This window comes from Ranitomeya variabilis, chromosome 2 (assembly GCF_051348905.1).
Source record: "Ranitomeya variabilis isolate aRanVar5 chromosome 2, aRanVar5.hap1, whole genome shotgun sequence".
NCBI classification, from domain to species: domain Eukaryota; kingdom Metazoa; phylum Chordata; class Amphibia; order Anura; family Dendrobatidae; genus Ranitomeya; species Ranitomeya variabilis.
In genome coordinates, this window is record NC_135233.1 from 1011243376 (window position 1) to 1011266742 (window position 23367).

Sequence of the window (23367 nt, forward strand, 5' to 3'; positions counted from 1 at the left end):
TTCCTCCATGGTATAAAAAGCAGAAATGGGCCTTCAGGAGCAAAATCATCTTCATGCATGACAATGCACCATCTCATGCTGCAAAGAATACCTCATTGGCTGCTATGGGCATAAAAGGAGATAAACTCATGGTGTGGCCACCATCTTCCCCTGACCACAACCCTATAGGGAACCTTTGGAGTATCATCAAGCAAAAGATCTATGAGTGTGGGAGGCAGTTCACATCAAAACAGCAGCTAAGGGAGGGAAGAAATACAAGCAGAAACTCTCCAAAAACTCACAAGTTCAACGGATGCAAGAATTGTGAAGGTGATATCAAAGAAGGCTCCTATGTTAACATGTAACTTGGCCTGTTAGGATGTTTTGGAGTTCAATAGATTTTTTATTCAGTGAATGTGACCTCCTAATACTGCTAATTCCACAATTGAGAATTTTCAGTTCTTTAAAACATATCAAATGTTTAGAAATTCTACTGTGCCTAATAATTTGGAACAGTGCATTTTAAGTTTTTATTGATTTTCGAGATTATACTGTTATCATTGGGAGGTTTCTTCAATAAAATTCGATGTATACTCTAACGGGTGATGACTTTTATTAGACTGACTGTCATTTGCATCAACCATTTAGGAAAATCCGATAAAAATGTCAGTTGCATAATAATTTGGAACATAGTGTAGTTGTGGTCTACCTATGATGTCAACTTCAGGCCTCTCTCATCTTATTAAGTGGGAGAACTTGCAAAATTGGTGGCTGACTAAATACTTTTTCCCCAGCGCATCAAGAGATATTTAATGTTATGTACGACATTTAATTTGAACGTTTAGCTCTCGTAGATATCCTATGTCGCCATTTAGTTCAATATACACTACACTTAGATACTTTGCGTGATTAATATAACTGCATAATGATAACTTTATTTAGCCCAACCCTTGTTGATCCAAATATTCTTTTTAATTCTATTTATAGCATACCTAGGATGACAATCCATTTCCTGTAATGACAGTTAACAATTTATGACATTAGCAGTATGCCTTATCCATACTATGCGCAGATGCGCCTCACGCATGTGCTGCTCTGCCCTTCTGCTTTGGCGTCGTGGGCCACGTGTTGCTGGTAATATGAGAGGATAATGCGTGTCCTCCCACCTGTCACTCGTGGCGCGTGCCAGAACACCCTGGCACAGAGGAGGAGCATCATGCTGGGTACGCAATAGTGGTACTTTTTATCCACACCATGCGCAGACGCACCCCATGCATGCGCTGTCCTGCTACTGTGGCAGTGCGGGCCATGCGCATTGCCGAGGTGATGTGAGAGGATGAAGCACGTCCTCCCTCCCATCATTTGCAGTGCGCGCCAGCATGCCCCAGCATGAGGGAGGAACATCATGCTGGGCTGTGCACCGATTTGCTAAGGGTCCTCATTCCAATTTATAAATACTCCCTGCCCTTTTAATTAAGGCTAGTTTCACATTAGCATTTAAATCCACAGCGTTTAAAATGCATGCGCAAGTGGTGGAAAAACCGCATATAAACGTGTATAAACGCGGCGTTTTTTAGACGCATGCGGGATCGCATGCGGTTAAAAAAACGCCGCGTTTGTACGCGTTTATATGCGTTTTTTCTGCGTTTGCGTTTTTGGTGCGCATGATGAGAAATTTCACAAGAGAAAAATCAAGATAACCAGACACCGCCAATTTGACTACAGAGGGCGTGTATTATGGAATCTCTATATATAGACCCTAGGGCTACTGAAATCTTAGCAGTTTGCTACTGTGTCCTGTGTCATGATGGATCTTCGGATGGAGAGCTTTTATTTCAACCTGGATTTAAGCAACAAGCTTTTTCTTGCCTGTGCTTTTGCTTGGGAGCAAGACAGAAATCGCGAAAGATAGAGAAGGAGACAACGTAGGCGTTTTTGGAGACACCCCATTATCGAACTACGTGAGAGCCGTGAAGCCTATCACACGCTCTATGCCGAGCTTAATGCCAACCCGGAGAAATTCCAGGAATACACAAGGATATCGCAAGACTCGTTCCGGGATTTGCTTGCTCATGTCCAAGGAGCCATACGGCGACAGGACACCCAGCTCCATAGAGCGATTCCGCCGGAGGAACGTCTGCTGGTTACATTAAGGTACGTTCCAAATAAACCAATGAAAGTCCAAACTTTTTGTTTTCTGACATGTATTTGTTGGGTATTTTCCTTTCTTTCTTTAGCGTAACCACACCATAAGTAGAATAGATTGTAATGTTTCTTGGGTTTGTTTTACAGATTTCTGGCAATTTCTGGCTTGAAATATCCACCCTCTCTGGAATAGTTGCGGACACCTGTCGGGCTTTGTGGAATGTACTCTGGGCTGAGTTTATACCCCTACCCACCATCGACATGTGGCTTGAAATTGCGGAAAAATTCTGGAGTGTTTGTGATTTCCCCAACTGTTTAGGAGCGGTGGATGGAAAGCACATCCGCATTATCAAACCTGCCAGAACAGGATCGGAGTATTTCAACTATAAAAAATATTTTTCTGTTGTGCTCATGGCAATAGCTGATGCAAACTGTCGCTTCATCACCGTGGACATTGGAGCTTTTGGTCATGGCAATGATTCACAAACTTTGAAGAACTCTTATATGGGCCGCCGTGTGTATGGCAACAAAAATTTCAATTTTCCCCAGCCACAACCTCTCCCCAACACTCAAGGTCCACCGATGCCATTTGTTATGGTTGGGGATGAGGCCTTTCAGATGTGTGAAAACCTACTGAAGCCATATTCCAGTCGGGACTTGAGCCACACTAGAAGGATCTTTGACTACAGACTGACCAAGGCCCGAAGAACAGTAGAGTGTACCTTTGGCATTCTGGTCACTAAATGGCGCATTCTTGCATCAGCCATAAATCTAAAAGTGGAAACAGTTGACGAGGTGGTCAAAGCTTGTGTGGTTCTGCATAATTATATAATGGCTAAGGAGCAACGCAACATTGAACTGGATGAACCAGTTGCACACCCACTGCCCGATTTACAGCATAACCCGCTGCGGTCAACTGTGGCAGTTGGTCACATGCGGGACCAATTTGCTGCCTTTTTTGATTCAGATATTGGACGTATGTCATGGCAGGATGATGTGTAAATGTCCTGTTGTAATTACATCTGTACCATTAATTTTCTGATATGAAAATAATATTTCTCATTAATAAACTTTAGTTTTGTTTGTGTTGACCGTGTCTCCTATGTTTTTCCTCTACAAACCAAGGCTGTCCTCGGCATGGTGGTGGTGCTGTAGTGGTGTCCGGCTGTGGAAGGAATTGAGGTGGCCGTGCAGTGGGATGCAGCAGAGGTCGGCATTGAGGTCAATCGTGACAGTGAAGGCACAGGTGGATATGCTGCCACTGTCTGCTGGAAATACCGACTCTGCTGCATAGCCTGCACGTAAGCAGCATTGCAGGCCTGCATGACACTCAGCTGGAGATCAGGAGTAAGGTGTTCCGACATGCCCTGCTCAATTTGGTTAAAAAAATGATGTGCTGGCCTCTGGAGGTCGGCTTTCACTTGATCAAGGCTTTTGCTGACCTCCTGGATACGTGAATTCAAGAGGTTATGTGAAACATCCATTCGGTCACCCAAAGCCTTGATTGCTTCGTGTAAAACCGAGCTCAAGTGCAAAAACTCAGGCATGAGTGACCTGTCTGAAGCCCTCTGCCAGTGCCAGGAGGAGCCCCCCAAAAAAGGAGCAGTGGAAAAGGACTGCGAAAGGGGAAGACCTGATGGACTATCTCCCTGGTCTCCAGTTAGTGTGGAAGGCCCACTTGCTGCTGCACTGGATGGCTGGGACAGATCCGTGGCTGTCAGATGAAGGACCGCTCCAGAACCTGGGCCAACAGTAGTGCTGTATGTGCTGTGAAAAAATGAAAAAGAAAATTAATATCAAATATTTACCAGATGCAAAAACCTGTGGAATATAAAAATACAGATTATGGCAATACAATACAACCTGATGCACGTGATAAATACTTACGTTCTCTGGGCAAGGACTGGTCTTAAAAATGCCAGAACTTGATGGTATTTGTATCGTCTGATCCTTGCTCCTGAACCACTGGGAACATGGCTCTCTTGACGCAGGTCCTTGTTGAAGCGGTCCTTCATCGAACGCCAACGTGGTTTGACTTTGGATACTGTTAAAAAAAAGATATGTGGTCAGAAAAAGGACTTTTGGCCATGCTCACACAACTGTGTGTGATGAGAGAAACTCCAGAGAGTTTCTTTCATCACACACAGTCAAGTGAGCACGGCCAAGGTCTCTGCTGCTTCACACTGCAGTGCAATACTTACCAAATGCATTTCGGACCCGTGTCGGGGGCGTTGTCCCAGCCATCCCACATCGCTTGGGCCACCTCAATCCATAAGAACCGGATTGTGACGTTGTTTGAGTGCAGTGGATCCCGGGTGTCCCACAACGGGACTCGCTCCTGGACGAGGGAGATGAGGAGGTCATTCTCGATTAGATCCTCCTCCCGTTGTGAAACCTACAAATTAAATAAAGTCATTAAAGTTTGCTCAATTAACATAAGGAAAAGAAAGAAAAAACATGATGAGAAATGTCATGAATAGGAAAGTCAACATACAAAAGGATTCCAGAGGAAAAAAGTAAAGAAATACGAATAGAAAGAAAGATTCAAGAATATTCAACTGAGGATACAGTAAACAGTCAGCCTTGTATACGTACCCGCTGCCGTCTTTCCACCGGACCTTGACTCCGCTGCTCCTGCCCTATCTCTGCCACAGTAGAAGAGCGCTAAAAAAAAAAAGAAAAATCAAATTGTCACATGTGTCGATGTGACAGTGAATACTTATAAATCTGACAAGGCAAGTACTCACCTCACTGACATGCTCCACTTCTGACTGTCCTGGACGAAACTCCTCATGCGATGATTCCGAAGAAGAAGACATTCTGATGCATGTAGAAAGAAAGAAATGGCAGAAATTAGGACATGTAGAGAAAGAAAATAGAAAATAAAGGCATTGGCTAGGATATACTCACATTGTTCAGAGGCTTGTTTGCTCCAAGGTGCTGGGGTCTGTCTGCTCTGCTTGGCTGTCCGCTGTGCTCCGTCTGCTCTGCTTGGCTGTCTGCTGAGAAGTGACCAGCAACTGTCCACACCCTCCCTTTATCACCTTGATGGTGGGGGGTGGCTTATCAGTGTCTAGACATGTGTTTCTCTATTGAAACGCATGCGTTCACAAATGCAACCAAACGCATGTACTTATAAACGCATGCGTTCATATAGACAGCAATGCGTTTTTTTGCCACAATCCTTGCGCAATCGACTGCATGCATTTCCCGGCGGCAAAATGATGCCTCTAAAAATTACTACATGTTGCATTTCCGCGCCAAGCCGCAAGCGACGAGACGACGCATGCGTCGTCAACCGCGGCAAAACGCGAACAAATAAAAACGCATGTGTCCTTAATGTTAAATATAGAAATACACAACGCATGCGGATATATGCGGTACAAACGCTGTGGACACAACCGCAAATGTGAAACCAGCCTAACCCTGCCTCCCAATGAAGCCAAGGCAGTGAAACACGTCAAAGAGGCTCCCGCATGTCCCTTTTGCACTCCCTCACTTCAGATATGACATGTCTCAATGTAATGTTATTTTGTATTATCTTTATATTTAGTGAACAACTTTCCTTACCTTATTACATGTATGCTGGCACTTTACCTTTATGCTTTACCTAAGGGGAACACTAGGCTATTATGCCTTAACTTATTGCCCAGACTGCTAGTGACACTTGCTGACTCACTGGCTAACTAACACTTTTTTGCATTTGTTTACAGCAGCATAAGCAGCCTGTGGTAGCCAGATGCACATATAAGCACTTTATCTTCACGTTTTACTTAAGGGGAACACATGGCTATTATATATGAACTTATTGCCCAAACTGCTAATAACTAGGGTTGAGCGAAACAGATCGGCCAATTTCAAAAGTCGCCGACTTTTGGGAAAGTCAGGTTTCGTGAAACCCGACCCGATCTCACTGTGGGGTCAGGTCGGCCGTCGGCAATCTTAGCTCCAAAGTCAGGTTTCGTTTTTTATATATATATATATATATATATATGTCATTGAGACACACACACATATATATATATATACATATATATATATATATATATATATATATATATATATATATATATTTACTTCAACGCGATATATGTGAAAAGCCAGTAATTCAATTGCCGGCTTTTCATTTCTCCTGCCTAAACCCGACATGATATGAGACATGGTTTACATACAGTAAACCATGTCATATCCCCCTTTTCTTTGCATATTCCACACTACTAATGTTAGTAGTGTGTATGTGCAAAATTTCGGCGCTGTAGCTATTAAATTTAAGGGTTAAATCGCGGAAAAATTGGCGTGGGCTCCCGCGCAATTTTCTCCGCCAGAGTGGTAAAGCCAGTGACTGAGGGCAGATATTAATAGCCTAGAGAGGGTCCATGGTTATTGGCCCCCCTGGCTACAAACATCTGCCCCCAGCCACCCCAGAAAAGGCACATCTGGAAGATGCGCCTATTCTGGCACTTGGCCACTCTCTTCCCACTCCCTGTAGCGGTGGGATATGGGGTAATGAAGGGTTAATGCCACCTTGCTATTGTAAGGTGACATTAAGCCAGATTAATAATGGAGAGGTGTCAATTATGACACCTATCCATTATTAATCCAATTGTATGAAAGGGTTAAAAAAACACACACACATGATTAAAAAGTATTTTAATGAAATAAACACACAGGTTGTTTTAATATTTTATTGCTCTCTCAATCCACCTGAAGACCCTCGCTTGTCAAAATAATAAACAAACAATATACATACCCTCCGATGAACTGTCAAGTCCCACGAGGTAAATCCATCTGAAGGGGTTAAAATATTTTACAGGCAGGAGCTCTGCTATAATGCAGCTGTGCTCGTGCCTGTAAACCCCGGAGAATGAAGGAAATGTAGGTCAATGACCTATAGTTACCTTCAGTCGCGGTGATGCGTCCCCTGCTGGATGTCCTCATGAACTGCAGCCTGGGAACTTTTTCCCAAGCTCCAGGTCACATATATCGCGCTGAAGCAAATATTTAAAAAGTATGCTTCCCCATTGACTTGCATTGGGTTTCGTGTTTTGGACGATCCCCGACCCCAACTTTTCAATAAGATCGGCCGATTTGACTCGACCCGACTTTTGAGAAAGTCGGGTTTCGTGAAACCCGACTTGATCTGAAAAAATGAAAAGTCGCTCAACCCTACTAATAACACTTATTGGCTCACTGGCTTACTAACACTTTTTGCATTTGTGTATACCGCATAATTCTATATATGTGTGCAGTTGTTGCTAAGGGACATGTGTTTTCTCTTTTCCATATGACATAATCCCTTTGTATATTTTCTCATATGGGTCCCTTTTAGCTGTTTGTTATCCTCACCTGATTAACCAATTTTGTCTGTTATTCTTGCTTTAAAAAATTTAGCACTATTTTTGCTCAAACCCTTATTGTTGATGGATCTTATTTTATGCGTTATTTTCTACAAACCTATTGGTCATTAAACTTAGACTAGTCATCTAAAGATCCCAATTTTTAGTTGTTTTAATGTTTTGGTTTAGGGGTGTGTTCCATTTTGCCGAGTGGAGATCTCCATAGGTTATATTCTGTAATGAGTCAGCTTTTCAGCTTAAAGGGTATGGCCGGCCTCACACTAGCGAGTTTTACGGACGTATGAGCGCATAAACTACGTCCATAAAACTCGCAAAATAAACTGCACAATTATTCTCAATGGGGCTGCTCCTATTAGCCGTATATTACGGTTCAGTATTATACGGCTTTCTACGGCCGTACAAAATCGCAGCATGCTGCGTTTGTCACCGTATTGCGCAAAAAAATCGCCAATGAAAGTCTATGGGGGCGAGAAAAATACGGATTCCACACTGACCAGCAGTGTGACTTGCGAGAAATACGCAGCGGTGTTAGTGAAAAGTCGGTAATTCAATTGCCGGCTTTTCATTTCTCCTGCACAAACCCGACAGGATATGAGACATGGTTTACATACAGTAAACCATCTCATATCCCCTTTTTTTTTGCATATTCCACACTACTAATGTTAGTGGTGTGTATGTGCAAAATTTCAGCGCTGTAGCTGCTGAAATAAAGGGTTAAATGGCGGAAAAAATTGGCGTGGGCTCCCGCGCAATTTTCTCCGCCAGAGCGGTAAAGCCAGTGACTGAGGGCAGATATTAATAGCCAGGAGAGGGTCCATGGTTATTGGCCCCCCCGTGGCTAAAAACATCTGCCCCCAGCCACCCCAGAAAAGGCACATTTGGAAGATGCGCCTATTCTGGCACTTGGCCACTCTCTTCCCACTCCCTGTAGCGGTGGGATATGGGGTAATGAAGGGTTAATGCCACCTTGCTATTGGAAGGTGACATTAAGCCAGATTAATAATGGAGAGGGTCAATGATGACACCTATCCATTATTAATCCAATTGTTTGAAAGGGTTAAAAAAACACACACACACATGATTTAAAAGTATTTTAATGAAATAAACACAGCGGTTGTTGTAATAATTTATTGTTCTCTCAATCCATCAGGAACACCCTCGCTTGGAAAAATAATAAACGCACAAGATACATACCTTCTGGTGAACCGTCTCGTCCCACGAAGTAATCCATCTGAAGGGGTTAACTAATATTACAGGCAGGAGCCCTGCTAAATGCAGCGGTGCTCCGTGCCTGTAATCCCCGGCGAATGAATGAAATGTAGGTCATTGACCTACATTTCCTTCAGTCGCGGTGATGCGCCCCCTGGTGGATGTCCTCATATGACCTGGAGCGTGGGAAAAAGTTCCCAGGCTGCAGTTCATGAGAACATCCAGCAGAGGGCGCCTCACCGCGACTGAAGGAAATGTAGGTCAATGACCTACATTTCATTCATTCGCCGGGGATTACAGGCACGGAGCACCGCTGCATTTAGCAGGGCTCCTGCCTGTAATATTAGTTAACCCCTTCAGATGGATTACTTCGTGGGACGAGACGGTTCACCAGAAGGTATGTATCTTGTGCGTTTATTATTTTTCCAAGCGAGGGTGTTCCTGATGGATTGAGAGAACAATAAATTATTACAACAACTGCTGTGTTTATTTCATTAAAATACTTTTAAATCGTGTGTGTGTGTTTTTTAACCCTTTCAAACAATTGGATTAATAATGGATAGGTGTCATAATTGACGCCTCTTCATTATTAATCTGGCTTAATGTCACCTTCCAATAGCAAGGTGGCATTAACCCTTCATTACCCCATATCCCACCGCTACAGGGAGTGGGAAGAGAGTGGCCAAGTGCCAGAATAGGCGCATCTTCCAGATGTGCCTTTTCTGGGGTGGCTGGGGGCAGATGTTTGTAGCCACGGGGGGGCCAATAACCATGGACCCTCTCCTGGCTATTAATATCTGCCCTCAGTCACTGGCTTTACCATTCTGGCGGAGAAAATTGCGCGGGAGCCCACGCCAATTTTTTCCGCCATTTAACCCTTTATTTCAGCAGCTACAGCGCTGAAATTTTGCACATACACACTACTAACATTAGTAGTGTGGAATATGCAAAAAAAAGGGGGATATGAGATGGTTTACTGTATGAAAACCATGTCTCATATCATGTCGGGTTTGTGCAGGAGAAATGAGAAGCCGGTAATTGAATTACCGGCTTTTAACACATATCGCGCTGAATGAAATCTAAATACAGAATATATATATATGTGTCTCAATGACATATATATATATATATATATATATATATATATATATATATATATATATATATATATATATATATATACTGTATATATGTTTTCCCGAACATTTGAGCACATAAATCCATTAGATGTCGGTTTTGCAAAACCTGCGCGAAAATCTCGCAGTACGGATGCCATACGGATTACATACGGAGGATGCCATGCGCAAAATACGCTGACACACCCTGACTAATGATCAATATTTTGGGAACATTTCTCCGTATTACGGCCGTAGTACGGACGTATAATACGTGGCGTATTGTCTTACGCCCAGTGTGAGGCCGGCCTATCTGTCACCAGGTTTTTGCTACCGCATCAGAGAGCAGCATAATGTAGGGAATGAGACCCTGAATTCAGCAATGTATCACTTCGTTTACTGGGTGCAGCAGTTATTGCGCACTCAAAGTTTTTATTTTAGATGTAGCAAGTAGTAGAGCTCAAAAGCTAACCCGGCCACACCACTGCTTTCTCTGTACATTGTATATTGACAGTAATCAGTGCTGGGGGTGTGGTTGGACCAGTAAGCATGTGGGCACTTTATATGGTAGGTATAATCTCCTGCTGATAAAACACTCATTGTATTAAAACAGCACATAGCCTGATAAGTGGAATGTAGCTGAAATCAGTGTATCAGCGCCTACCTCTTGCTCACCTCAGATTATATTGCAGAAACCTGCTGTCAAATTACCTTTAAAGCTGGATTGTAACTGTGTTGACAACTGATAGTGACAGAAGGGAAAAGCATGTTGACTGCACCCAACTCATATTATTCAATCTTTCTCTTCATTTGATATTTTTCCAACAATATTTTCAGCCTGAGATCCTCTTCATGTGCTTCATTGTATGACTTGAGTATTGTGTATTGTGCAAAAGAATGAAATAATTGTGAAAGCAAATGAAATATTCAGAAATGGATCAGATAAACCTGACCTAGGAGCTGTAGGGGAGTACCTCCTGCCTGAATTCCTGGCAATGGAAGGGTTCATTTTGATTAGTGTGTATTACAGCAGTGCCGCTGGCTTGTTGCATTCTCCCTATCACACATTCACAAAGAGACTGGTGCTCAGTGATTTTAGGGAACTGACAGCAGGTTCCCTTTCTCTTCCTATCCAGTGATCATTGCTTTTCTTGCTGTAACGAGAAGTTATTAAAAAGAAATCTGTGTTAAGTCTCGTTGCAAAGACTCTTGGGTTTTGCACAGTAATTGAAGCTTTCGCCTCAATTTTTCTGTTTTATCCTGTGTTATATTTCCCCAGTGACGCTTGATGAGCATGCCCAGCTTTTTACCCTGTGGCAGATTCCAGCACGCTGCTCTTTTTTGGTACATAAGATGGACAGTGTAGGTAGACAGCTGCAGAGCAGCGCTCCCTATCATCACCCATTTTGTTCTTTAATTGTTTATAAAGTGCTTTCTGTTTCAGGGAAGGTTTCATTGATTAAATGGATGTACAACACCGGATCATTACCGAAGGTTGTGCGCACCATGGGAATGTTGGAGCACAGCTTGTAAAGCCTTTCCTAGGCTACTGGGCAGAAACGCCTGCAATATATGAAAACAAAAAAAAAAAAAGAGAACAAAACAAAAAACAATTCTCTGAGAAAATCTCTAATGGGCCTTTACATGAAATGAAATTATATTACAGGGTTGTTCTGGGGCCCCTGTCAATTGCAGCCAAAGATGCAGTATTCCTTTCTGGTTATAAAATCATGTTTTCTATATTTATTCATATTTTCTAAAAAAAAAAAAAAATGTTACCTGTTCTGATTTAAATACCATGTACTGATGGAATTACACAGGCAGGACATGTGGAACTGTTCATACTGACATGAGAGAACATACGACCGTATAACCGCAGCCTACAGCCATGCGCATACGTTAAGTATTTGGTCAGTATTTTACCTCAGTATTTTTAAGCCAAACATCAGGCGAGGAACAATCAGACGAAAAGTATAATAGAAACACGTCACCACTTCTGTATTATCACCCACTCCTGGTCTTGTCTTACAAATACTGAGGTAAAATACTGACCAAATACTGAACATGGGAATGTGGTATAATTCTGATAAAGGCTAGCCTCATCTGCAGTCACATGATCATAGTTCTGGTGATGGTGAGATGTCCTGATCCTGAACTCTCTTTTCTCCTCCTCTCCTCTTTGAATTACAGTGTATCACTGATTTGGCCTCTTCTTTTCCTTATTTCTTCACTTCTAAAGGGACATGTTTCGCATGCTGGGCAGCAGATTCTGCAGTGTCCAGGAGCAGCAGAGAGGTTTGCCTCTGTAGCAAATCTTTGAAGTCTGTGAAGACAATGAACAATGACTGCAAAATCTTGTAAGTAGGCCCACTTCTTCCATAAGGAGAGATAAGCATCCGCCCTCAGGTGGAGGTCTGAGCTGCCTCCCAAGGGCCATCGATTTGCCCCCAACCAGGAGTGGAGCTCCAGTTCTGAGTCAGCTTTTACATTGATAAACACCTGTTTTTTTCTGTTTGCTTTCAACTCTGTTGGCATCTTGAAAAAGTCAATGCAAATATAAGCAGCCTCGGTACTGCAGAAGAGGAGCTGGATTGCAACGGTATGAAGATGTCACGTTACCATGCTGCTGATGTCAAATCTGCATAGCAGAGGTGGCAAAGATGGTGGAATGGTAAGCACCCAATAGGAGCTGAGGACTGTTATTGTAGACAGGGGAAGTTGGTGTTAGTGTTAAGGGACAGTATAGAGAGGGCAGCATGTGGTAGACAGAAAGGAGAGGGAGAGATTGTAGGGGAAAGTATAGGTCAGGACTGCTTATGAGGGCAGTATGAATAGGGGTCAGCTTGTGAGTGACAGTATGGAGAGAGACAGCTTGTGAACAGAATGGAGATAGGCAGCTTGTGGAAGACGGAATGGAGAGGGGAAATAGGTGGGAGACAGTATTGAGAGGGGACAGCATGTGGTGGACAGTATGGAAAGGTGAGCTTTTGGTGGACAGTATAGAGAGAAGCAGCTTGAGGGGGACAATGTGCAAAGAAGCCTCAGGAAAGGATACTCAAGATGGAGGCAGTGTGAAGATAGGTACCATATGAGAATAAACCATGGAGAGTTGATGGAACAAGTTTTAGTCTCCAACTCCTGAGAACTGTGTTACCCAGACTGTTTCTATTCCACTCCAGATTGTTTCCTAGAACTCCTATTGCTACTTTACTTCCAAGGATTTTTACTACAGCTTGCTGTTCCCTGACTGTGCTTCTCCAGCCATTGGATTCCAGCTGTGCTCCACCAGTTTTGTGACAGCAAGGAGTTTGTATGCTCTCCTTCGTGATTGTGTGGGTTTCCTCTTGAATCTCCTGCTTCCTCCCATATGCCAAAGACATACTGATAGGGAATTTAGACTGTGAGTCCCAATGGGGACAGCGATGATCATGTCTGTACATTACTACGACCCATAGAAGCACTAAGCAAGTGTGAAATGCCGTTGTCCGTCAGGTGCTCTCCTTTGCATAGCTCCCCTGCTACCTGCACTTTAATATGGGTGGATGTCACATTTTACCATGGAATCAAATTGCACATCAAGAAGAATCAGGGTGAGTGCTCCAATTCTTTAAATTTCTTATAATTTACCTTAATGTTATTTATGTGAATGCACCACCCTACAGAGATCCTAAGGAGGCATGTTGAGATGTCAACCATTGAACAATGCTTATTTTCAGCAGCTGGTGCCTAATTCTTTTTTCATAAAAACAAAGAAAACAGTTCCAACAAAGTTAATTTAGAGACAGTCCAGGACACACTTGCTGGATAGCATCCCGCCTACCAGCTCAATCTGAAGTAATCACACAGGAGGTCTTCTTACCTCCACACACAGACTATGGGTCAAGCAAGCAGACTCCATTTTATAATGTGAACCACACCCAAAAGTTGGTATGTGGTCAGCCAGACCAGACCATCTCTCAGGCTGCACATTAACCTAATCCAGATGCACAAAACAAGCCTCTTACTACTATTTGCACCATTTCTCCAGGTTTACATCAAAGAGGACAACCACCTCCGTGATACATGCCTCCCAAAAACCAGGTATCTGGTAGCCACCTTACAAGGGACAGTGTGAGGGTCATTTTTTTTTTTTGCAAAGCACACAGTGAGAGGCAATTAATTATTCAGGAGCTCAGCAGGAAAATATTTGTATTCTGGGACATTATAATGATACTGGTATTTTTAAGGGCACCATGCCCAGATATGTGGCAGAAGACCAGAGGAAAGAGAAGGGTGCAGAGATGAGCTGTGAACGTGAAAAGTTATAATGGTATCTAGACTACATGGAGATAAATGAATTGAGAACAACTCCAATCAGAGAAAACATTACCTATAAGTTACCTAAATGTAAATGTCATTTGTACTACTGCCTATGTCTAATCAGTACTGTGGTTTCTGGGCCACAGTCTAATGATGAGTGGTAACTAGGGTTGAGCGAAACGGGTCGTTCATTTTCATAAGTCGCCGACTTTTGGCAAAGTCGGCGTCTCATGAAACCCGATCCGATCCCAGTGTGGGTCGGCCACGTGGAACGCGAACTTGGCGCCAAAGTCGCGTTTCGAATGACGCCTTCCCCGCCATTTTTTTGAGCCAATTAATTGTGGGCAGCGTGATGACATAGGTTCCGGCTCCTGCGGCATCACAGTGCTACATATGCCTTGCACGGAGGGGAGAGAGAGAGAGAGAGAGAGAGAGAGAGAGAGAGAGAGAGAGAGAGAGAGAGAGAGAGAGAGAAAAAAAAAATAATAATAATAATTTCATTGACATACATTGGGTTTCGTGTTCCGGGTCCGGAACCCGACTTTACAGTAGAATCGGCCGATTCCATACGATCCGACATCCGAGAAGGTCGGGTTTCACAAAACCCACCTCGATCCTAAAAAAGCTAAGGTCGCTCAACCCTAGTGGTAACAACAACACCCAGTATTTCCTTACCATTTTCTTAAGGACTTACTGGGAGGTATAGGCTCAAGCGCTACAAATGGTGGGGGCTGACCAGATATTTTAGTTGATCGCTCTTTTAAATGGGTTCTCCCTTTTACAGAAAATACAGTTTCCAAAGATAAATGTTTTCCTAATAATGAAAAAAAAAAACGTGAGTTCATCTGCTCTGAGTGGAGCATTGTGTCTGCAAGGATAGATCCACAGAGCTCGCTGATTAGCTGTTGAAGTGACATTAGCACTGTATCCAATTCCAGACATAGGAGCAGCGATGTACAATGAGTAAAGCATACTTCTTTGTTTTTTTTCTTTTTTATAGTAAATTGTACTAAGGGGATCAGAATTTTCTTTAATCGCACAGGCACTGTAAGCTACTGCTTTAGTTAAGTACTAATGGTGGTTTTGGTGTTGTATTCCTGTACTGATGATGTATTTGGGTACTGGTGGTGGTCCAGTAATATATTCTTATACTGATGTGACTTCTGTTGATAATTGCATCACAAACAATTTTTTTTAATCTATGAAAATATGGTATTACTGTAATTGCAGTGACCTAAACAATCACATTTACATTGCCCTGCAGGCAGGGGTGCCATTTCAGTTTACATTTTCAAGGCCCTGTATATCTGTTTATATATTCATGGGTATTGATGAGAATGATGATTTGAGTTCTCACAAGGTCTCTATGACAACCTAGTACCTTAAAGAATTTGAGGGTGACACGTTATCATCAAAATCTGCAAGACTTCTTCTGTTTGAAGTACAGTAGACCAATTTTAACAGTATTGAAGTGAATCATCCAGGAAGCAAAATACTTAAATTTAGAAGACAGTCCTCAAAGTCAATACATTCATGAAAATCTAATGAAAAAACAATGTCAGCTCTTCTGATTTTTACAACCTTCAAAGAAACGTAATTATTAGGAGAAACTTTACCAGCAGTGATACTGTATCTGCAGGCAATAATTGGTTAATCAGAGAAAATTATGGCAGGTTCCAGTAAGGTGAACGGAGCCTTTCTCATGTCATTTGCAACCTTCTCGCATTTATTTCCTGCAGAGTGAGCAGTAAATAATTGTTAGAATGCAAAGTGTTTAGTAGACATTGGGATAGTCACCCATTAAAGTGAATGAAGTCTGCAAATGGGTAGTTTGGCTGTAAATGAGTGTTCTAGATATGAAAGCAGCCGAGGTCATCGTTATTAACTTGTGAGCGTAAAACGGAATGATGGAGTAATGAAAATATATGGTCCTGTACACAGTGAGTGAAGATGATCTCGGAGGACAAAGATCCTATAGACGTTGCAGCATTTTTGTTCTTATAGATACTATAAAAGTGCCCGTCCCTCCTAGGACTAAGGTAACCCAGGGATGTACTTAACAGGCTTCATTTTGTTTTCAGTAGATAAACTGTGAGCCTTTCTGTGAAATATTCTTAGTTATTTCAAGAATCATAAGGTTTATTCTCCAGAATATAAAACCACCTTCTTCTATGAATCTTGATGATGTTTTAACTTTTTTCAGAACAGTAACAAAATCTAAAATATTTCATTTCTTGCTTAATATAAAATGTCCATGAGCAATTTACTTTTAATGTCATTGTCATTTTTAAAGTGGATTTTTCAAGCAAATTATAAGTTTTCTGTGCATTCATCAATATGTTCGTCAGTGTGTTTCTTTTTAGGCCTCCTTCACACGTCCTGATGATTCCTGTACAGAAAATAACAGTACTGGTGAGATTCATGGCCCGTGTGCATGTGCAATCTGCATGTACATATGTGACATCCGTGGGACATCTGTGTCCTGTTCATGTGTCACCTGTGGTACATGTACCAGGGCCTGGCAAAATCATTACAGTTTGCGCTAATCCCAGGTGCTGACTGCTGGCAGTAGCTCTCATCAGTGTCAGCTCTCATCAGGAGTCAGTGTCTTTATTTCAATAAAGGATTTTATTCTTGCTGTGTATATTTCAAAACTTACTATGGGGTTAATAATGGGGGTGTCTTTTAGACAACTCTCCAATTCCTGGGTTTGATGTCAGCTTTGCATTGTGAGCTGACATCAAACCCAGAAATATTACCCTACTTGCCACCGCACCAAGGCAATTGGAAAGAGCAAGGCTAAGCACCAGGTTTGGCGCATCTTTTGTATGCGCCATTTTTGTTGCAGCTGAGGGCTATAAATATCAACCTACAGCTGTCTATTTAGCCTTTGCTGGTTTGAATTTATAGGGGGACCCTACGTCTCTTTTTTTGTGGGGTCCCTGTGAATTCACCAGTAAAGCCTAAGCAAACAGCTTTTGGGATATTGTCCCTTGTTATTAACACAAGCCCCCAGCTGTGGGCTTTCCCTCTGCTGGTTATGAAAATTAAGTGGGAGCACACCATTTTTTTTTCATTGAATTCTTTATTTTACACAGAATGTACTCAGCAGGTGCTGAATGCAATTCCCATCATTGTCACTTGGTTGTGCTGTTCTCTGGGAGCTAGTGACAATGATGAGAACTGCTATCAGCAGCTTGTGCCTGGGAACATCTCGAACAGTATTGCTTATTGCCAGGCATTGGTATGTGTCATGCTGATGGCACATGGATAACATTAGTGTGCACATATGCGGCACACATTTTTTTAGGTGCAGCTGATAAAAAATTGACGTGTGCTGGTTTTTCACACAGACATACGGTCCATGTGAAAAACCTGACATGTGCGCACCACCATTGAAAACAATGGGTGTGCATGTGTCTTCCATTTTGGCCCTTAAAAAATGGACTGCATACGGACACAAAAAACAGACATGTGAAGGGGGCTTTACTGCACAGTATTTCTATTACATGCTAGAATGAAGCTACAGTGGTCACAAAGTTCGCCAATGTGACCGGGCCTGGCGGGTGAGTTGCCAATGACCGCAAATACCTCAGCTAGATGTTTGTCCTGAAATGTATTGTTTGTGACGTACAGTCCCATAGGGTCAGCAAGGGATAAAATACTTATTTCCCCCACTATATATATATATATATATATATATATATATATATATATATATAGATGAAAAAAAGAAAGACAGCACAAAAAAAATAGAAAAAAGAGGGCTTTAATGCCTGAACGGCGTGGCGACGTTTCGGATATCTTTATCTTTTTTCAAGCAGTGTTAGTACAGACAAGGTGGGTATATATAGAAAACATTCATTGTATACAATTAAACATATTAAGTTATTTTGGACATCAGATCAGCAATAGTCATCTGACCAAAAAATGACTATTGCTGATCTGATGTCCAAAATAACTTAATATGTTTAATTGTATACAATGAATGTTTTCTATATATACCCACCTTGTCTGTACTAACACTGCTTGAAAAAGGATAAAGATATCCGAAACGTCGCCACGCCGTTCAGGCATTAAAGCCCTATTTTTTCTATTTTTTTTTGTGCTGTCTTTCTTTTTTTCATCTATTACCAAAGACCATTTCAACAGTGGTTGGGAAGACGCTGCACTACAATTTGGTAATATAAGATGCTGTTCCGATTTTGAACTATATATATATATATATATATATATATATATATATATATATATATATAAGCAAAAAAAAGGGAAACAGCACAAAAAGTGGACTTTAATGCCCAGTGTGTTAGGTGTCGAGTTCCTACCTCTGCACAGGGGGAATCTCAAACCATCTCCGCTGTGGTCTCCCATCCTTCTCCAGCTAGAGTGGGGCCTGATCAGCAGAGAGATTGGTCCCAGCGTCTAGCTCAGGCTGCTACTGGACAACTGGTTACTACTGCCCTTCCAGGCTCTGCTTTTGTAGCCAACAATGATCAGCAGCGAGCAGGTCTTTCTGGGACTAAGTCCTGCTTTCCCATACTTAGCATGCCCACAGTACAACCTCCCATTGGAGGTCGGGGGTCACATGCTCAGGTCCTGTTGCGGCTCCTATTGGTCCACCTGGAAGATCTTGTAGCACTGCTGCTATAAAAAGGTTTGCATGGCCCCTCGGCCATGCGCTAGTGTACTCTTGAAATCGTGTGTGTGTTGATGAGTGAAAGCTGTTCATTAATCATCCCCTCCCTTGTGTATGACAGCTCGCGTAAGGTGGATGTCTGCTATCTAGCGCCCAGCTGAGCTATCAGCAATAAACACACGAAACAGCGTCTAATTGCTGTGACCGCCAGTGCGGCGCCGTGCGCTATTAGAGCGCTTTCCTGACCAAAGCTTGGGTGGCTAGTGGCGTCCACCAGAACAGTATTGCACGCACTCTTGTGCATTTAATCTATTTTTTCAGTTACTCTGACACCCCAGTTGCGGTGTCGAGCGCAAGAGCTCTAGACGAACTCTAATCCTGTGTCCTGCGATAGAGTTCTGAGACTCCTTGCTTGCACTTTTGGTGCAGTACCAGTGACGCAAAAGGGTTCGCTTCCTTCACACAGGGTGAAATTAACCCATATGTGTATCCACATTGAAACGCCATATAGTCCGTCATTACACAGCAGCAGTTTCCATCTCTACACGGTGGACCCCGGGCTGCGAATGCACCTTATATCATCTCTCTAGTTATTTGGTGCGTTCCGCTAACCCTAACATTACACTAGCACCAGGGTCTGGCTAGTAATGATGGACAAACAGCAATCCTTGAGGAACATCCAGCATCTGGAGGGCAGGTTGGCTGCTCTCGAGCGCACAACCACAGCTGTGGATGTTACCACAGTAGCTGTTCAGGCTGCTAGCGTGGCTGCAGCAACTTTGTCCACTGCCATCCCTGTTCCAACCCTATCTCAACTTCCGCTGCCAGATACATTTTCTGGTGATAGCAAATCTTGTAGGGGTTTCGTGAGCCAGTGATCTATACACTTCGATCTCCTGGCTGCACGTTTCCCCACAGAGCGGGCAAAAGTATTATTCAGTTTGTCCTGTCGGACAGGGCATTGGAATGGGCAATGCCGCTGTGGGAGCATGGCGATCATGTGGTGCAGAGTGCTCTGCTGTTTCTGAGCACTCTGAATCAGGACTTTTTAGGACCTCGAGTCACCCATGATACGGCACTCCAACTGTTGGCATTGAGTCAGGGCTCGTCCTTGGTCAGCCATTTTGCCGTCCACTTCTGCACATTAGCATCTGAACTGGAGTGGATGTGAAGGATGCTTTGGCCACTAGGGAGATTCCTGCCACACTGGAGGAGATAATAGCTATATCCACTCATATTGACCTCCGTTTTAATGAGCGGAGGTTAGAGCGAGCCAAGTGTAGGCAGAGGTTTCGGCTGGCTCCCACCTTCGCCAAACCTTTGTAATCTCCGGTCCAGGCGCCTGAGTCACATGAGGCCATGGAAGTGTCACGAGCGGGATATAAGTCCCGGACTGCTCGTGCGCTCAAGGTCTGTCATGTATTCCGGCAGTCAGGACATCTTGCCACCAGATGTTCCCAGCAGTCGGGGAAACATCAGCATATAGTGGTAGTAGGTGGAGGTACACTAGACACTGCGATGTTTGCCTCCAAATTGTCCTTTAAGGGGACAATTACTGTAGGCTCATCCACTCATTCGGTAGAGCTTTGCGTGGATTCCGGGGTGGAGGGCAATTTTATGTCTTCTGCCTTCACCCAACGACACACAATACCCCTGGTGATGCTTGCTCAACCTGTAACCGTACGAGTGGTGGATGGGTTGACACTGCCCTCACAGATAACACACCAGACCATCCCTTTTACTCTATCCATGTCGCCATCTCATCAGGAGATTATATCTCTGCTCGTCATTCCTGAGGGTATTGATGAGTTCCTGTTGGGGATACCTTGGCTACGGTACCACTCTCCTCATAATGAGTTGTCCACAGGCAGAATTTTGGGATAGAGTGAATCTTGTGGGGGTAGATGTCAGAGGGAATGCATTCAGGTTGCTACTACTGAGGTACCCGCAGATCTTTCCTCTCTCCCCAAGCAATATTGGCCTTATGCAGACGTGTTCTCCAAAAGGGCTGCGGAGACCGTTCCGCCCCACCACCCCTATGACTGTCCTATTGACCTCTTGCCTGGTGCTGAGCCTCCCCGGGGTTGAGTCAATCCGTTATCTCTCCTGGAGACAGAGTCACAGTACATCCAGGAGAATCTGGCAAGCGGATTCATTAGGAAGTCAGTGTCACCTGAAGGGGCTGGGTTCTTCTTCATGCAGAAGAATGGGGAATTACATCCATGCATAGACTACAGGGGTCTTAACGCCATCACCGTTAAGAATATGTAGCCTCTGCCCCTGATATCTGAGCTCTTTGATAGGCTTTGGGGAGCAAGGGTTTTTACTAAACTAGATCTGCGGGGTGCTTACAACCTGATTCACATCCGTGAGGAGGACGAATGGAAGACGGCTTTTAACACCAGGGATGGGCACTATGAATATCTAGTGATACCCTTTGGGCTCTGTAATGCCCCAGCCATTTTCCAAGACTTTGTAAATGATATCTTACGGGATATGCTCTCCACCTCGGTTGTACTCTCTCTGGATGATATTCTCATCTACACTCCAGATATTGACTCCCACCGGAGAGATGTTTGCAGAGTCTTCGACCTTTTACAGGCAAATTCTCTCTACACCAAGTTGGAGAAATGTGTGTTTGAGCAGGAGTCCTTACCTTTCCTGGGCTATATCATCTCTGCCCAGGGATTAGCTATGGATCCTGCCAAAATACAGGCTGTAATGGACTGGCAAGAACCAGATTCTCTTAAAGCGGTGCAGCGCTTTATGGGGTTCATTAACTATTATCACCAGTTCATTGCTCATTTCTCAACTTTGGTAGCTCCCTTGGTAGCCCTCCCCAAGAAAGGAGCAAATCCCAAATTGTGGTCTGAGGAGGTCTCCAAGGCCTTCACTTCTATTAAGTCTCATTTGGTAGCGCTCCCATCCTACATCGCCCCGATGTTGATAAGTCGTTTATAATGGAGGTGGATGACTCATCTGTTGGTGCTGGAGCAGTCCTCCTCCAAAAGGTTGCTCAAGGTCGGAAGCATCCTTGCTTCTTTTTTTCCAAAACCTTTACACCAGCGGAGAAGAATTATTTCATCGGGGATAGGGAGTTGCTAGCCATGAAGTTGGTTTTCTCAGAGTGGAGACACCTTCTGGAGGGGGCTCGATTTCCCTTCCAAGTTTTCACAGACCACAAAAATATGGTGCACTTACAGACAGCCCAGCGACTAAATTCTCGCCAGGCCAGATGGTCCCTGTTCTTTTCCTGGTTCCATTTCACCCTCCATTTTCTCTCTGGGGAAAAGAACATTCGTGCCGACGGTCTCTCGCGGTTCGTTGTGTCATCCGATGAGGATGAAGAGGAGCCTCGGCTTATTGTCCCTTCTGTGAGCTTGTGAACAGTGGCTCCGGTTTCACTAGAGTCTGTGCCCACCGGGCAAGACCTTTGTACCATCACATCTATGACTGGAGGTTGTCTCTTGGGCTCACTCGTTCAGGGTGGGCGGACATTTTTGGACCAAGAGGACATCTAAGCTTCTGGCGAGGACATACTGGTGGCCGCATATGGCCCGTGACATCAGAGACTATATACGGACGTGTGTCTCCTGCGCCAAGAATAAGTCTCCTCAACAACGGCCAGCTGGATTACTTTATCCCCTGTCGGTGGCAGACAGGCCCTGGGAGATGGTCGGGATGGATATTTTGGTGGGCTTACCCAAGTCCCATGGCTGCACTATCATTTGGGTAATCGCTGACCATTTTTCCAAAGTTGTGCACCTGGTGCCACTTCCACAGCTACCTACTGCACGGGCCTTGGCAGCGTTGTTTATAAAAGACATTTTTCGCCTACACGGTATGCAGGACAAAATTGAAAGTGACCGGGGTCCCCAGTTTACGTCATGTTTCTGGAGAGAATAAAGTCATTCATTTTACATCTGGACAAACAGATCAGCAGTAGCTCGTTTCTAGCAAGAAACGAGCTACCGCTGATCTGTTTGTCCAGATGTAAAATAAATGACTTTATTTTCTACAAGCATTATTGAGTGCCAAGCTTTTTGATTCATTTGATTTAAGGGGCTGGAAACCCTACTTGAGCACCTCTACTCACAAGTCTATAGAGTGCCGTGTATCTTGTTCTTGGTTCTGGAGAGAGCTCTGTCGTTTACTCAGCATATAGTTGAATCTCTCTTCAGCATACCATCCCGAGAGGAATGGGTTGGTAGAGAGGGCCAACCAGACCTTTGTCACATATCTGCCACATTTTGTTTCAGCCAGGCAGGATGACTGGGAATCCTTGCTACCATGGGCGGAGTTTGCGCTGAGCAACGCCATAGCCGAATCCACTGAGCAGACCTCATTCCTCCTTAACTACGGTCAGCATCCGCGGGTTCCTGTGTCTATGCCCATCTTCCGTCAATTCCAGGGTGGCAGACTGGGCTGTGGAGGAACAGGACATTTGGGACCGCACTCAGGATGCCATCTGGGCCTCCAAGGAGAGAATGAGGTCCTCCGCCGATGCACATCGGCGCCCCGCTTTGACTTTTGCTCCTGGCGATTTAGTGTGGCTCTCTGCCCATAACATCAGGCTGCGAGTTGAGTCCTCAAAATTTGCACCTCGCTACTTGGGTCCCTTCAA